The sequence below is a fragment of the Eptatretus burgeri genome, chromosome 17 (genome assembly GCF_056783735.1).
Source record: "Eptatretus burgeri isolate ZD-2024b chromosome 17, Ebu_testis_v1, whole genome shotgun sequence".
In the NCBI taxonomy this organism is placed as follows: domain Eukaryota; kingdom Metazoa; phylum Chordata; class Myxini; order Myxiniformes; family Myxinidae; genus Eptatretus; species Eptatretus burgeri.
Genome location: NC_140977.1, coordinates 40,016,548 through 40,033,638, shown reverse-complemented (window position 1 = coordinate 40,033,638; position 17,091 = coordinate 40,016,548). Strand labels below are relative to the sequence as shown.

General features: G+C 43.8%; 2 protein-coding genes across 4 annotated transcripts in view; one reads left to right on the top strand and one right to left on the bottom strand.

Moving 5' to 3' along the window:
- LOC147009846 (uncharacterized) overlaps positions 1 to 17,091 on the top strand; it is a 169,224-nt gene that overhangs the window by 130,618 nt on the left and 21,515 nt on the right. The gene's annotated exons all lie outside the window — the stretch shown is intronic.
- ADCY9 (adenylate cyclase 9) overlaps positions 1 to 17,091 on the bottom strand; it is a 186,647-nt gene that overhangs the window by 168,202 nt on the left and 1,354 nt on the right. The window lies entirely within an intron of this gene.

The following is a 17,091-nucleotide window of genomic DNA, read 5'->3' as shown; positions in this document are numbered from 1 at the left end:
AACAATAAAAAAATGAAGTTTGTTATATCTCAGAGACTATGAGTCAGATATACATGAAACTGGTATGGTCGGTTCATGGTATGTCCTAGTTATGTGTGAGAAAGAACCGTTGCTATGGACGCTTTTGTTGGCTAGTAACAGGTGAAAAACGACTAAATTCGACTTGATCGACCACCCATGTCCGCCTACCGGCTTGTTTGTCTGTCTGTCTGTCTGTATGTATGTCTGTTCGGTCCAGTGCTCTGTTAATACAATGGCGATTTCGATGAAACTTGGTTGGTAGGTTCATACCATGACCGAGTTGTGTGCAAATGAGAACCATTGCTATGGACGCATCCGTTGCCTAGCAACGGACCTTTGAAATTTTCAAAAAAAATCTCAAAAATTAAATTTTTTGAAAATCAAAAATTGGGCCACGAGTGACTGTGGGCAGTACATTCAGCCATATTGTCAAAATTTCAATCGGGTCACGAGCGACTGTGGGCAGTACATTTAGCCATATTGTCAAATTTCCAGCCGGATCCTATGAAAACTGTCGGAGAAGATAGACTTTGAATGAACCCTGGTCAAAAACAATAAAAAAAACGAAGTTAGTTATATCTCAGAGACTATGAGTCAGACATACATGAAACTGGTATGGTCGGTTCATGGTATGTCCTAGTTATGTGTGAGAAAGAACCGTTGCTATGGACTCTTTTGTTGGCTAGTAACGGCTGAAAAACGACTAAATTCGACTTGATCGACTCCCCATGTCCGCCGACCGGCTTGTCTGTCTGTCTGTCTGTGTGAAGGATATCTCGAAAAGTTGTGGACAGATTCCGATGAAATTTGGTAGGCAGGTCGGGTGTGTGACAAGGACGAGCTGATTAGATTTTGGTGAAGATCCAGATCCAGATGCAGATACGATAATTATTTATTTTTTAAAGTAATTATTCACCATTGAGAGGTAGGGACAAAAACGATATAGCACTGAAAAGCATGATATTTCAAAAATGTTTTTGGCCCGATATGTTCTTGTGGATCAGGCATTGCATGGCGGAGATATGCGCTCTACCGAGTGCCCTTCTAGTCTTCGGTCTGGAATTCTGTGTGCTCCTGACCAAAAGGCAAGCAAATTGCTGGAAGTTATTCATTGTATTTATATTTAATTATAGTTACTACTTGGAAAGTATGACTAAATAAAGAAAGACTTTTCCAGGCAACATCCAAAGTGAATGTTATTTTTACTCTTTTCCGGTCAAGTTGAATGCATCAGCATGAGAGTTGACAAACAAGGTTTGAGTTTAACATTGCTGGAGCAGTTTTGCCTGCATTGAAAACTTGAACTTCTCAGTTTTCAAAGTCTGAACACGTGGAGCACTTTTGCTTGTGCCATTGAAAACTTGAAGTTTTCAAAGTCTGAAATTTTTCATTTCAGATACGTCCACAAACAGGTGACGTGCTTGTGTCGAAGATCACAAAAGATAACGTGGAAACCAAGACCTTCAAGATTATTGGAATCTCCTGCGATGAATCCGAGTCTCTGGGCCTATCACTTTGCCATCGCAGACAGGTCGGTGGTCTATCTGTCTTCTACCACCTCCTTTCTGGCCTTGCATCCTCTGCTCTTTTCATACTCACCTCTACCCCCAAGGTCTCTGAAGGATGCATGCTTTATGCCATCAACCCCCTCATGGTGAAACTCCCAAAATCCAGGATCACTTCTCATCCTCCACATATTCGTTCCTCTTTCTTCTCACCTGTGGAACCAACCTACAAATTCTCAGCAATCTCATTCTTCTCTCCAGGTCTTCAAGACAGCTTGTTCACCACCATCTCAGATTATCCTCAATCCAAAACCATGATCTTCTCCACCGCCTCTTTCCCTTCTCCACACACACCTCTTTCCAAATTTCAAGCATTTCCTTTGTTAGAGTTTGTGGCTGTCTCAATCTGATTCACCCCGTGTGTCCTCCCGACCCCTCATTCTTCCCCACACTTCTTATTCCTTCAAGTCTCCCTCTATTTTGTCCCTCAACCTTGCTGTTGGTGTGTTTTCCCCTTCTCTACTGTTCCTTTTGTTCTGTTAACATCCCGATCTGTTCTATGTTCTCGTTCCTCCATGAGGCTCAACATTGTATACATACATATATATATATATATATATATATATATATATATATATATATATATATACACGTTTTAAAAATCATAATAAGGCATATAATATCCATCAATAAAGTGCGAGAAAGACAGGCATGAGACTGCAGGAAATCCATATTGATATGGTTACCAACACGGAGTGGGGTCTTTGGCTTTCTTATGAAACATTTCATAAGAAATCATACATTTCATAAGGCTTTCTTTCTTTGCCTTGTGAGCCAATAAGCTTAAAGAAGGAAGCGTTCATGGTTACCTTTCGTGGCAGAAGGCAACTGTTCACCTGTGAACGTGAATTTGTTTACAGTTGTGGGAGCTGCTGAACCAGCCATCAACCACACTTTGGGAAACATCGGAGTACAACCTGGTATCAAGGTATATCCAAGAAGACCAGACCCCTTCGTACCTGCAGTTTGGGCAGGAATTTGAAATAATTTGTGTCAGGGTGCCGGTGAGAACTCGATTACACTTCACAAAAGACAACGTGGGATCATTAATGTCCACCAAGAACCAGTGCTGACAGACGGGTCTTCCGGCTTAACGTCATCCCGAAGGACAACAGACGCAATGATGCTTTTTGCCCTGTCTACAGAACACCAGAGCGGCAGTTTGCAGCTGTGTTGAGATTCAAACCCAGGGAAGGCAGCTCAAAGGTGAGGGCACACACCTCCAGGCTATCCTGCCAGGGCCCGCAGCAGGATAATAATGAGGTGAAAGATGATACCAGGAATGGGCAGCCTACAATGTCATGTGATGTCACCAAGGTAAATAGATTTGGATGAGCAGTCTGTTAAATACGCACGCACGCACACACACACACACACACACACACACACACACACACACACACACACACACACACACACACACACACACACACACACACACACACAGTGATTTCATCATGGTTGTCAAAAATGATGAGGAACGAGCAGCAAAGGCCATATTATTGCAGAAAATCTGTTTACAGAGTTTGGAGAGATTATACGGAGGTTCTTGCCAAGTTTGTACTTGATGAAGAAATGTCAGTTCATCAGTTTGTTCCAGAATCCAAGCGAAACAAGAGCGAAGTCGATGGCGTATCATCACAAAGGCCCACACTTCCCACCTAATGGAAAGTTGAAAAATGGCAAAAAAAAAAGTTCCACCAGGAACGACCCAATATCAAATTTTGATTTTAAATTTTGAAGCAGTGGAGCCGCTTCAATGTCTGGCACGTCCTTCCATCCATCAAAAATGAAGAACAACCTTTCTAACCCTCCGTGTGGGGAGATAATCAGTCGTAAGTTGGCGTTTGCAGTTTTGCCACGTGTGACCATGGACCCATGCACACAAACAGATTTTATTTTTAACCACACTGCTTCCTGCAGACATGGGTACGATTTTTTTCCCCGACTTTGACCCCTGTGAACCTCCTGGGGAATGAACCGGGGATCATATAAATAAATAAATAAATAACCGTGACATATTTCATGCGTCCCCCAACATCGATTGCACATGCAAAGGTTTATTAAAAAGTGTTTTAAGATGTGCCCGTAATTGAATTCCTTCGGATTTGACATTTTGACCCCATACCAAGGGGGGGGGGGGCAAAGCCAAAATGAACACTACCCTCACATCTTCTTGCCATGTGGTGATAACAACTCCCAAATGTGGTGAATTTCTGCACAACCGTGTTTCGGACGAGATGGCGTGACAGATAGATGGACGGACAAACAGACAGAGACAGAGAGATGGAGACGATTCCAATATCCACCACCCCCCCCCCTGCACCCACCCCCAATTGTTTTTTTTTCAAAGAAACATGGGGATAAAACCATGGCCTGAAAACACCTCGATTCCCCTTTACCATCGCAACCATAGCCTCAGCCGAGAAAACTACGGCCTCCCCTTTTGCAATTCCGAGCGAGTTACGATTGGAGTATTTACAACAAGCAAACACCACAACTGAAAGGTCAAAAGACAAACTCAAAGAGAAAGTTGTTTGAAAAACTGACTTGAGGAATTCTCCTTCTCCGAGAGAACGGTCTCAACCCACAACTCGAACCTTATCACCGCAAACACTGAAGAAACAACATTTGAAATCATTCCTCATTCACCACAATCTGGCCTTCGGTGACTACATCATTTTTCCAAACCCGACACCAACAAAACCAACGAAACGAAGCCTTTGTGGGTGATGACAAAATCAAGAGTGCTGGACTATGAGGAGCAGGAGAAACGTTGTTAGATCAATCGTTCAAAAAAGAAGGAAACAAACCTCTGGTTGAGGACATCTTCCAGAACAAAAACCCTTTGGCGTGGAAAGAATGACATCATTGTGGCAGCTGCCAGACAAAGCAGCTCGATCTCTGACATCACTTGCCCTATTCTGATGGCACAGAGATGGTAATGACCGGGAAAATGAGAAATAACTGCAAGTCTTGAGCAAGTAACATTCAACGTGCGATTCAAAAGAATCGAGCATCAACTCTCAAAAAGAAGCTTCTGGAATCACTTGGCCACAAGCAAATGGTCAAATGCTTTCACAAAGCTCCGTCCAAATTGGTGCATTTTACTCACGAACATGGATTCAAATGGTAAACATCGACCGACTGACTACATTATCAATTGTCAATACTGTACACTTTAAAACGAGGTGATGGTGGTAGTGGTGGTGGTGGTGGTGGTGGCCCCGACTCTTGGCAGAGCATCCTGGTGTTCACCAGAAGTTGTGAAACGCTTTAAGGTGAGAACTAATTCTGGGGACAGGTCATGACTCCATCCGCAGGTTGCACCACCGGACATGGAACAAATTTGTGATTTGTCCAGGACGCTGGTGATAACTCGCCTAACATGTCACGTGAGATGTCCACCAACTAAGGCAAGCAGACGGGACGTCGTGTTTCACGTCCGTCCGAGGGATGGCACCACGCATCTCAGCCTTGCGCTTCAAGAGAAACACCAGAATGGCAGTTTATAGCTGGATCGGGATTCTAACCATGGCTCGACAGCTCAGAGGTGAGTGCACTATCTCTTTACCATCCTGTTGGACAAACGTTTTAAAGATCCTCAACTAATCGGTCTTTAATTTTAATAAAACAAAATAGTTTTGGTTTCGAATAAAAACTTTAGCAGCTTGGATCACAAATCCTAAAAATACATTCTCATAAGATTTATCCACAGATGTGCACGTCAGACTAATGGAAAGTTTCCCACCGATACACCACCCTCCCACCTCGAGATTTTCCAGAAAGAGAGCAAACATTTTCGTCCTCCCAAACCAAGCACCCCCGTCCGCTCTCCCACAAAAGTGGTACCAAAGATTCCGTGAGAGCTTTCAACCAAGGCCAACTGTGAACACAAGCTGGCTCCTTTGTAACAAACTTTTCTGTGCACACAACAGCCGAAGGTGGTCGTGACGTTGTCGAAGAAATAGCAAAACGTCAGCTGCTTGGTTACCGGAATGTTCTCGTGAATGGAGCCGTCCTCGTCACGTTTCTATGAATCCAGTGTAGATCTATTACTAAAAAGAGACTGTGTGTGTGTGTGTGTGTGTGTGTGTGTGTGTGTGTGTGTGTGTGTGTGTGTGTGTGTGTGTGTGTGTGTGTGTGTGTGTGTGTGTGTGTGTGTGTGTGTGTGTGTGTGTGTGTGTGTGTGTGTGTGTGTGTGATTCTACGACAGCACAAACCCTTTAGGAGCACACAAAATTATATACAGTAATACTCCTCAAAGTAATAGAAAAGTACATGGAAGGAGCTCACAAACAACGACAACAGAAGCAACAAGTGGAATGGCACTCGGTGGAGTGCATACCTCCGCTCGGCTGACCAGTTTACGTTTTGTATCCCACTGATTGGCCAGATATGCATCCAAACCTGAACCAAAATCTAATCGGCTTGTCCTTGTCACCTACCCAACGTGTCCACCAAGTTTCATCCGAATATATCCACAACTTTTTGAGATACCATGCTATATATCGTTTTTGACCCCATCTCTCAATGGTGAAGAATCACTTTCAAAAAAAAAAAAATATATTGTTGTATCCAGATTCGGATCTTCACCGAAATCGAATCAAATTCCTCCTTGTCATACATCCAACCTGTCCACCAAGTGTCGTCCAAATCCGTCTACAACTTTATGAGATACCCAGCTCACATACAGACAGACAAGGGTGACAAGCCGGTCGGCGGCGATGCGTCGCCGAGCATGGAAATTATAAGATATACGAGGTGTGTTCAAAAAAGTATCCAACCTTAATTTTTCGTGTGTAAACAAATGAAGCTACGGAGGCGTGGTTTGATGCACGTATGTAGGCGATCCTAATCCGTATGCGTGAATATTTTCCCGCCTGCAGAAGCTGTCAGTCGCCGACAGACCGCCGATGAGTGAGGAAGTGTAAGTGAGCGCCGACAGATTTCCGTTTTTGGCAAAATGACGGAAAAACTTGAACAACGCTACTGCATCAAATTTTGCACCAAATCACGCCTCCCTAGCTTCATTTGTTTACGCACGAAAAATTAAGGTTGGATACTTTTTGAACACACCTCATGGAGCAAAATGGATGTCATATAGCGAATAGGGAATCACCTTAAGATTATGCATATCAAATCTCATCCAGTTCCATCTACTGATAACTACTCGGTATCCATTTGCATGAAAAGTACCGAAAATGCGGTTTGAAATCGGAAATCCCTAAAGTTCGAGGGGGTGCTGTGGGTGAACAAAGATCTAAATCCAAAATCCGGCTCGATCGTTTGTGCACAATGTATTCCAGATGATAAGTATGAATTTTCATGACCATCCGACCATAACCCTCGGAGGAGTAGCATTTGGCACGAAGGCACCTCCAGCTCTCGCATATTATCGATTTTTGCACTAATTGACCTTTGACCCCTGACCTAAGCGAAATCGGTCAATATGTCCTGAGGCAAACTTGTAGTACTCATTGAGTACCATGGACCTGCAATGTTTCATTCAGATCGATGCACTCACCTGGTCGCTAGGGGGCCTCCAATTTCGCGACACGGTACACATTGACATAGATAATTTGCGTGACCCACAACCCCCACACCCACCCCCCGCACCCCTAAGACCACCAGCAAAGATTAAAAAAAATACCCCTATACAATAATTGGGCTCATACTGATCCTATGTAAGAAGTCTGGATGTAATCAGCCCAGAACTGAAGGAGTCGCGTGACAAACACACATACACACACACACACACACACACACACACACACACACACACACACACACACACACACACACACACACACACACACACACACACACACACACACACACACACACACACACACACACACGTCCGTCAATTATAGTAAATATTTATGCTTTGTGATGGTGAACAATTATGATAATCAGTAAAAAAATAAAAAGTTTCATTTCAGTGACGGATCGAGGGAGGTGGCGGGGAGGGAGAGAGTGGATGGAGCCTCTGTTAATTTTTTTTTGATGTAAACCCTATGACCTACACATTTGTTGTAATACACTATAAAAGGTTTTGTTTACTGAAAATGTCCATTTAAAGTTTTTAAACAAACAACATTTTCTTGGGAGCTATTAACCCTCCAAATGTCACTCTGGATCTGCCCCTGAGTTTATACGATCTCACTATAAACAACGTTGCGGGTTAGTCAGCCTGCAGGATGTTCAGTCCTCCATATCTGGAATTCATTCTGGTTGGCAACAATGTGCAGATCGAGTGAATCTCCTACTCTACTCCCTGCAACGTACGGCTGTCCAATGTGTAAAAATAGTTGGGAAACAGGACTCAACACCATCGCAGGCTCTGCCTCTGACCCTGGCTTGTGTTGATAGTCATTGCAAAGGCCTGTCTGACCGGAAAATGTCGTCGGAGGGGTTGGAAAGGAAGATCCGTGTTCCATGTTGAAAGAAGAATTCTAGGAATAAGGATAATAGACCTGGGCACATTCACCGCCGAGCATCCGCACCTCAAGAAGACGATCGGTGACCTTGGTAAAGATGTAACGTGTTCTGTCACAGTGGCCGTTGCAAAGATTGAGATTTCATAACACCATGTTGGGAGTGTTAACCTTCAGCAACATCTCGTGCAGTGGCACACCTAAAAGATTGATGGAGTTAAGACACTCAGGTGGATAAAGGGCAGATCGGGTTTGATCAGCCAAAGATTCAAGAGTTTTGACAATGAAAGTGTCAACCAGCAGAGAGTCAATGATCTTGCTGTTGAGAAGTTCAACCATGTTATTCGTTGTGGTTGAAAAAATTTTTTAAATAATAATCATCATCGCACGTCAAGGCAACCACTCAGTATTTGTATGAAGTCCGGCATACACATGGTCGATGACGTCATTTTCCGAGTTCATACAAAGAGCAGACAGTAATGCAATTACATCATTGTGAAGGTTACTCTCCACAGGATGCAGGCGACCCTCACCCAGCTGCAACAACCAATCAGCATAATGCTCGAGTCGTTTTCGACTTCCTTCATCCGCACCATAAAGTTGATTGAGCATTGGTTCTTCAAGTTTGCGTCGTGAAATGTCGCTACAATTGAGAGTTTTTCATGCAGGCAATGACGATGTTTGGTCTCCTCCCTCGTTGGACCACCGGAAGAATTTGACGATCATACACCGCTTCTCATCATGCCATTAATAATAGACCGCTTTAATCCAGTAACTGTGCAGTTTCAACAAAGAGATTGCAGTGTTGTGTTTATAGTTACTTTATTATTATTGGTTCACGAGTCAGTAAGTGACCACTATTTTCGTTATGGGTGTGTGTCTGTCTGTCTGCCCCGGGCATAGCTCCGTGGGTTTTGATCCGATCCTGATAAAATTTGGGTGGGAGGTTTATATCATGATCTAGTTGTGTTTTCCTGAGAATGGGCGTGATGCGCCCATTATGAGTGGAGCCACGCCCAAAAAACATGTGTTTTTAGGGGGTAGCAGATTTCAAGTTACATCTTCTCCGAGGGGGTTTGTCGAATCTGGCAGGGGTTTCGGTGTTTGGTTCGCCCAATGGCACCTGCATTGCCCCACGGAGCTCGATTTTTCATTTTCATCCCAAGGTCAAGGTCACAAGGTCACGAACTTAGAAAATGTCAAAAAAAATCAATAAACCAATGTCACCCTCAGGATGACCCGTATCTTGCCAAAAGGTGACCACGTGTGACTTCTTTAAGGTCACACTGAGGTGAATAGAGCAGAGCTGCTATCCACCAGGAGCGACTCCTTGAGGAATATCTGCCTCCGAGAGATTCTGATGAAAATCGTTCGACAGAGTAACCATGAAAAATATGTGTTTGCCTCATAACGTCACCAAATGACGTCATAATGTCTCAAGCTTGACATATCTAGAAAGCACTCATCGAGGTGTTCAATTTGAGGTACTACACGATATGGTTCCTAAAACTTGAAAATTTGACCTTAGGGTCAAATATGTTTGACCTCAGGCGCTAACCATGAAGGTCAAGGCCAATCGCCACCAAAAACTAATCAGCTGAGCGCCCGACCATATACTACATTCCCATAAAGGTTGGAGCCGATTAGATTAAAATTACTCAAAAAAAATAAGGGTTTCGTCGACTCCCCTGATTTGCGACAAAGTGACCTTGACCTTTGACCTTCAAAATTTTATGCGCTGAAAGGGACCTCTATAGGCCTCTGATATGCGGTTACAAAAATTTCCAATGATAACTGTGCTCTGCAGAATTTTTTATACGTGATTACAGACAAAAAAAAAAACAAACAATAACAAAAAAAAACATATGAAGGTCAAGGCCAATCGCCACCAAAAATTAATCAGCTGAGCGCCAGACCATGAACTATATTCCCATGAAGTTTGAAGACGATCCGATCAAAATTACTCAAAAAATAAGGGTTTCGTCGACTCCCCTGATTTGCGAAAAAGTGACCTTGACCTTTGACCTTGACCTTCAAAATTTTGTGCGCTGAAAGGGACCTCTATAGGCCTCTGATATGCGAAGTTACAAAAATTTCCAATGATAACTGTGCTCTGCAGAATTTTTTATACGTGATTACAGACAAACAAAAAAATGAAAAAAAAATAAAATAAAATAACATACAAGCTGACTAACATATCTTGCAAAAACTTCGTTTTGGCAAGATAATAAAATGGGCGTCGAGCTCCTAGGGTTTTCAACTGTTTCGAATGAAAGTTCGTATGCAAGTAGTGCTCTTCGAGTACGACAACTTTCATCATTTACGTTTTTCCCGATTCCCGCCTGTTTGCCCGTGGCGTCCCCTCGAAGGTCAAAAAATAAAAAAGCCGAACCGTGTCCATTGCTCGTGAACCATCGCCATCTCCAGACTTGTTATCATTATTAACCTCCGCCATCTTCGAAGATGGATGGAGGTTACTGTTTTCACCCCTTTCTGTTTGTTTGTTTGTTTGTTAACAGTATTACGGAAAAACTCCTCGACGGATTTCGACGAAACTTGGTGGGGGGGGGGGGTTCGGTATGGTTCAAGGATAATGCCATTAAATTTTGGACTTGGTCCCCCCCCCCAAAAAAAAATTGTTAGAGAAAATTTTTTTTTTGTTTTTGCATTTCTCCATGTTTTAAGTGATTTCCAACCCCCCCCCCCCCCAAAAAAAAATTGTTAGAGAAAAAAAATTTTGCAACTTAAATATGTCAAGCACTGTTGACATATTTAATGAATAAGATATAAGGTTCACTTGAGCGACCCAGCAGTATTGGTGGCGGAGGTTTTGCACTCTCCCGAGTGCTCCGCCCCCCCCCCTAGTTATTATTATTATTATTTACGTTACACTATTATTTATATTAATATTATTATTATTACAAAAACGATATTACTGTATTAAGAAACCTAGGTTAATTTGTGAGACTCATGGTAAAAGCCTTAAATTCTCCCAGTGGGGGGGGGGGGGGGGAGAAACCTGCTCAGGAAGTCCAGAACGCTGCATCGATCACTCCAGAAACAAAATAACCGAAAGCGGCCTGAAGACGAGGCCTAAGGAATGAAGCCGAAGGCCTATTATGCACACTGTGTCGTTGGAAGATCCATGACGTCGATCCTTTTGATATTTGATGATCAATTTATAAATCACTTTGTGTTTCACATTGAATGGAAAACGCAAAGGTCGGGCAAGACGATTGTGAATGACAGGTTTGACGATGTGTTCGGCCTAAACTGGACGAAAATTTAAATGGCGGACGTTGGAGTGAGCCTTCCGTCGCTAGGGACATAATGAGGTCGACGTCGTAATGACGTCACAGACATAAGGCCAAAAAAAAAAATGTTGCATTGGCGTAACGGGTCACTGAAAAATAGGGTAGGTAGGTAGGGATTATTATTTTTTTTTTTTTTTTAATAAATCCCTCCCAAAATCTCCCTCGGCTCGAGTACCCCCCCTTTTTGTCGGCGACCCCCCCCCCCCACTCAAAAAAAAAACTAGTACAGTGAACCTTGCCTAAATCGAACTTGCATAAGTCGAATAATCGCCTAAGTCAAAGATCTTATCAAGTTCTCTTCTCTTTATATTCTTTTGTTTTTACACCTTTAAATCTAAGCTATTTCTTCAGTCCTAACAGATTCGACTTAGACAAGGTTGACTGTAGTTTTTACAACAGCCAGTGGCGTACTGTCGTACATGGTAGACAAAGCATTGGAGGGGCAGAGCATTGTTCACGAACAACACTCTGCCCCTCCAATGCTTTGTCTACTGAGTACGACGGTACACCACTGACAACAGCTCTAAGATGTGTAAATTCTATCGTCAGATGCCAGGAAATCCCATATGAAGACCCTTTAAATTTTTTTTTTTTCCCTGGGGGAGGCCCCCCAAACTTTCTGCTGGGGCTCGGGCCTTTCGCCTTTGGCGGATGAAGCCCCCCTTTCCCCAAGATCCTGAATCAGCCCCTGCCAAGCCTGAGATATCTCAGGCACCATCTCCAGGGGAATACACAAGATGCTGGTTTATAGCCTTTTCGGTGCTGTTCACACATATATCAACATTTTTAATAGCAAATACAGTGAACTCTGCCGAAGTCAAACCTCTCTAAGTCAAATAATCGCCCAAGTTGAAGTAATTTTTTTAACAAATCATGCAAAACATGTCTTTACCTCTGGTAAGACAAATTTCTTCTAAATCGAACAGATTTTTGTGGTCCCAAGAGACGACGAAGCGATAACCGAAGTCGTCTAAGATAGACACCTTTTCCGCCGCCAAAACGTCCGAAAAGGACCCTCCATCACTGCTAGACGCTTGCATGGAGGAAAGTATTGGAGCAGTGTCATAATTTACGTCTGCAATTCCCTGAATGATATCTCCAAGCCTCGCATCTTTGTCGCATTTTCGTAAGACGCTGAACAGTTTTTTAGGCCCAAGCATGCCAGTAATCTTGATAGAGTACGCGGCCATGTTGGAAACAACAGACGACGTACTGATCGAGCGAGGCGCAATATCTCTCCCTCGTACAAATGATATGCAGAGCCGTTTCGCACACACACACACACACACACACACACACACACACACACACACACACACACACACACACACACGCAGCGAGCTAAACTATGACATATGCATAGCGCAGCGTGCAGCGGGTTCTGTCCGAAACACTTCCGGGTTTTTGCGATCGTGATCGCAATCAACAAGATACTTGATATCGATAAAAAAAAACCGTAGGGTCGGCGGAATTTTTAGGGTCGGGCGGGTTACGCCAATGCAACATTTTTTTTTTTGGCCTAATGACGTAGCGTGACAGACAGAAAACTGCCGCTACTTTAATGCATCGATTGAAAAATAGTTAAAAGAGGAAAGTATGTACAAGTCCTCGCTTAACATCATTTTGTTCTGCAGTCGCTGATCTATTGGAGAACACACTCGATGAAAGTCGTTCACCGTTCCGTTGTAAAGTCGTTTTACCTCCAATTTAAATTCCTTCTTTGCTCTATTTTTTCGGTTTCCTTCTTGGTCTTCCGTTTGATTATGTTTGTAGCATATCCTGATACTGTGTTGACTGTGCTTCCCCGCTGATGGACCTCTGGTAGGTTATCCACATGTTGCTGCGTTTGAGCCGGGGGAGTAACTGCTGAAATCTATCGACTTGGGTTCTTCCCGACATCTTTGTTATTTGTTCCTTTCGTACTTCTTTATAATTTTTTTCACAATCCTCTTTATTCATTCTAATTATTGCTTTTTCTTCTCTTTCATGTCTTTTACTATGTATTCGTCTGTTTCATTATCTATCTGTTTAAGAAGTGAATTGTTGCAGAAATTTTTCTGTAAGGTTCACTTGGCTGTACCTGGATGAGTTTGAGGGTTGTGTGGAGTAGTGGCTGAAACCCGAATCCGATCCAGGTCCTGATGACTCCATCTTTACACTTTACTTCGTCAGGTTCCTTCTTGGGCTGCCGTTTGATTAGTACCAAACTAATGGTTTTCCTCATTTTAATAAAGCTACAGTACAGTATAAACCATACCGTAAATACCAGTGTATTAGCCATACTGGAAATACCGGTGTATAAGCCCACCCAGAGTACTACAGTGTAGGCCTTATATACACCGAGCTGTGCATTGATAACATCGGTGAGTCATGGGCTGAAGTTACTCAGGTGTGCATGAATGGCATGTGGAGGAAGTTGTGGCCTGAATGTGTCAATGATTTGAAAGGATTTAATGATGTCCCCGATATATAAAGTTATCCTCGGCTTGGCCAATAAAGCAGGTTTTGATGAAGTGGAAGAAGCCGACATTGCACAACTTCTGCAATCGTACAGAGAAGAGCTAACCAATGAAGAAGATCTGAAGCAACTAGAGATGATGAGAAAAAGGCAAAGAGACACGATGACATTCAATTGTTTGTTGAAAATAATTTAAAACTTGTACTCGATCTGTAAATAATGTATTTTGTCTGATGGTAAACTTTTTCCTTGGAAACTAACCCCCACCCCAATTTACATTAATTATTATGGGGAAATTGAATTCGCTTAACGTTGTTTCAGTTAAAGTCACACTTTTTGAGAACGTAACTACAATGTTAAATGACGACTGACTATCTCTAAACGAGAGCTCATCAAGAGGAAACACGTTAGCCCCAGGATACACCACGCGTCTAGGGTCAACCGCATGCTGGTGCGTACCCAGTTACCAGAGGACGCTGTTTGGTTTGTGCTTCTCAATCAAGAAGTTTGAGGAATGGGGTTATTTTAAAATAAAAGGTCTCAATATGATCCCAAAATGGAAGTAGAAGGGCACTCCGTAGAGCGCACACCAACGCCACGTAATGCCCGATCCATGAGAACATATCGGGCCCCATACATTTTTTGAAATATCATGCTATACAGTACTACATCGTTTTTGGCCCAATACCTCAATGGTGAAGAATCACTTTTAAAAATAAATAATTTTCTCGTATCCAGATCTGGATCTGGATCTTCACGAAAATCAAATAAATTCGTCCTCGTCACACACCCAATCTGTCCACCAAATTTCATCCGAATCCGTCCATAACTTTTTGAGACATCGTGATATATATTAGTTTAGTATAATCTCTCAATGATGAAGAATCACTTTTAAAAATTTGGATCCGCATTCGGATCTTCACCAAAATTGAATCAGTTTGTCTTTGAGAAACACCCAACGTGTCCACCAAGTTTCGTCCGGATCTGTCTGCAACTTTTTGAGATATCGTGCTATATATCGTTTTTGTCCCCATCTCTCAATGTTGAAGAATCACTTTAAAAATTGTAGTAGTTTGTATCTTCACAAAAATCGAACCAGTTTGTCCTTGTCACACACCGAACCTGTCCACAACTTTTTGAGATATCCTGCACACAGACAGAGAGGGGTGAAAACATAACCTCCTTCACCTTCGGTGGCGGAGGTAATGAGAAATTACACACAGGTACCGCATACTGTTTCACATAATACGTATCAACGAAAGGGAAGAGGAAAAAGGAGGGGAGGGGTTGGAACAAAAGGAAAATCCACTATTTGTGCATACGGAATATGTGGATGAACTATGAAGGACAAACCTTCGGCTGTGGGAAAGTGCAAGAACTCATATTCGATTGAAAACAAATCAGTAATGAAAAGAGAACCTTTCAAGCACAACACATCCCCTGGGAGCACTGAACCAATGACCTTCTGACGGCCTAGAAAATAACTGCAGGTGCACTCGGGGCAACCATGTCTCGGAGGACACACAGCTGAGCAGACAACACCCTCCTGCTGTGTTAAAGACTGTACATGACCATTTTGAACACAGCACCAGCCTTGTGCAGTTTCTTGAGCGACTGCAACACCAACAGCACCAATCAACTGACAGACCACACAACCCCAACGGTACAGTTGAGCAAATACATTAAAGATTCAAATCCGGCCTAAAGTCAGGAACGAACACAATTGTACCGAGTGCTGTGACGTGGCATTAAGGTCACGTGCCCCTTGAGCATCACCATTCACATTCCCAAAGGAACATCCTTCACACCCAAACTGCAACTTCAGGCCATTGTGTACGTTCATTGTGCTCCCTCCTCCTAAACTCCCTGTCTCAACAAAAGCACCAAACATGTGGGGAATGTTTATGTAATTTCAGATGCACTTTTATTACCTTACCCGTTTAGGCATATTTTTATTTCAATGATATCGCTGTGTATGACGGAAAGGGCACTCTACATATTAGGTATGCACCTAATGCACGCACGAGTGGCAAAAACTGTTGAGCGTGCCACTCGTCCCCTCGTTCCTCCGAACTTTCTTATTCCCTCCCATTTGCTGCTATAATCCCCCACTCCTCTCTATTTGTTGGATAATTCTCCACCATTCTCAACACCCCTGATATCTCAACCTCCCCTCCACCCCCGATGCTCAAAGACGACACGTGATGAATGAAACACAGTTAATTTGGCTCTCAGATGCTCAGGTTACATCACACTCCTTATTTCTGTTTGACAGTTGAAGTGTGTGTGTGTGTGTGTGTGTGTGTGTGTGTGTGTGTGTGTGTGTGTGTGTGTGTGTGTGTGTGTGTGTGTGTGTGTGTGTGTGTGTGTGTGTGTGTGTGTGTGTGTGTGTGTGTGATTGTTGAGACGCTAAGACATTAAGATCATGCTGTGTCTTGGGTCCTGGGTGCTGGGTCCTGCATCCTCTCGTCTCGCATCATGGGTCCTGCGTCCTGGGTCCTGAGTTCTGCATCCTCTCGTCTCGCATCCTGGGTCCTGGGTTCTCTCATCTCGCATCCTGGGTCCTGCGTTCTGGGTCCTCTTGTCTTTCATCCTGGGTCCTGCATCCTGGGTCCTCTCGTCTCGCATCCTAGGTCTTGGGTCCTCTTGTCTCGCATCCTGGGTCCTCTCGTCTCGCATCCTGAGTTCTGTGTCCTCTCGTCTCACATCCTGGGTCCTGCGTCCTCTCGTCTCACATCCTGGGTCCTGCGTCCTCTTGTCTCGCATCCTGGGTCCTGCGTCCTCTCGTCTCACATCCTGGGTCCTGCGTCCTCTCGTCTCACCTCCTGGGTCCTGTGTCCTCTCGTCTCACCTCCTGGGTCCTGCGTCCTCTCGTCTCACATCCTGGGTCCTGCGTCCTCTCGTCTCACATCCTAGGTCCTGCGTCCTCTCGTCTCACATCCTAGGTCCTGCGTCCTCTCGTCTCACATCCTAGGTCCTGCGTCCTCTCGTCTCACATCCTAGGTCCTGCGTCCTCTCGTCTCACATCCTGGGTCCTGCGTCCTCTCGTCTCGCATCCTGGGTCCTGCGTCCTCTGGTTCTGCGTCCTCTGGTTCTGCGTCCTCTGGTCCTGTGTCCTCTGGTCCTGCGTCCTCTGGTCCTGCGTCCTCTGGTCCTGCACCCGGGTCCTGTGATGAAATGTCCAGCCAAACCTCAAAAGATGACCTGCAGGCACCATTAACTAACGGTTCATCGCTGAACGAACTACATGTGACTGTAAGAGAAATGGAGTTTGAAAACGATCGTAATCGATC